Raw genomic sequence first — 1275 nt, forward strand, 5'->3', positions numbered from 1 at the left:
AGACCTGTAGGTCCAGGTCAGACCTGTAGGTCCAGGTCAGACCTGTAGGTCCAGGTAGGACCTGTAGGTCCAGGTCAGACCTGTAGGTCCAGGTAGGACCTGTAGGTCCAGGTCAGACCTGTAGGTCCAGGTAGGACCAGTGTTCCTGCAGGCTGCCTGCCTCGTTTACAACGTTGCCATGGAGATAAGGATTAAGTGATGTGATATCATCTGTTGCCATGGCAGCAGTGATAATCCACGTCTCATTAAAGCTGCAGGTTTGAATCCAGGACCGGTTTAATCCTGACGGAGGATCAGGATCTGAAACATAAAGAGTTCAAAGAAAACTTTAAATCTGTGAACTGAGAAGTGTTTAAAACATCTTTGTTTAAATAAAGAGGCTCAGCATGAACTCTGCAGGTCCTCTGAACCCTGGTCCTGATCCTGATCCAGACCCTGGCTCTGCTGTCAGCAGGTCCTCTGAACCCTGGGCCTGATCCTGATCCAGACTCTGGCTCTGCTGTCAGCTGCAGGTCCTCTGAACCCTGATCCAGATCCAGATCCAGACCCTGGCTCTGCTGTCAGCTGGACCTGGTTCTGACCCGTTTATATGTCCTGACATGTTAACAGAAACACTGAGGTTGTTTCAGCTGCAGGATTTAACAGAATCCAAACATCCAGATGTAGGTCACATCTGTTCAGCTGCAGTCACTGTCCACTCCTCTTCATCATCTTCATCCTCCTCCTCTTCATCATCTTCATCCTCCTCCTCTTCATCCTCCTCCTCTTCAGAACTGGATTCAGGTCTCTGGTTTCACATCAGTTCTTCAGATGGACTTGAGGACATCTTTGCTTTAAGCTAGCCAACTGTAGACCAGAGCCCCGCCCACTGAGACCAGGTGTCCTACCTGCTCAGGTGGACCTGTTGACCCGTCCCTCCAGCAGACTAAAGAAAGGGTTTTAAGACTCGTCCCTCAATCAGGGTTTCATTTTGGGCCGTCTGTAGGTCTGCCAGCAGAGACAGTCAGGTGTGGAACATCGTGTCCTGCTGTGGACAGTTTGTCCCCAGCAGACAGGAAGTTCTAAAGTTTGGACATTTACCTGAGGACCACCTGGGGTCACCATYGTCCTCTTGTTTGAAATTATGAGTTTTTTTTGTTCTGAATCAGCAAAAAGCTGCAGCTTCAGATGGATTTAATGTTCATCAGATGAACAAGAAAAACCTCCAACAGGACCATGTTTCTGATGAAACTTCAGTGTTTCTGCTTTATTCAAGTTATTTCATTTGTATATATA

This window comes from Austrofundulus limnaeus, unplaced genomic scaffold (assembly GCF_001266775.1).
Source record: "Austrofundulus limnaeus strain Quisiro unplaced genomic scaffold, Austrofundulus_limnaeus-1.0 Scaffold1043, whole genome shotgun sequence".
Lineage (NCBI taxonomy): Eukaryota > Metazoa > Chordata > Actinopteri > Cyprinodontiformes > Rivulidae > Austrofundulus > Austrofundulus limnaeus.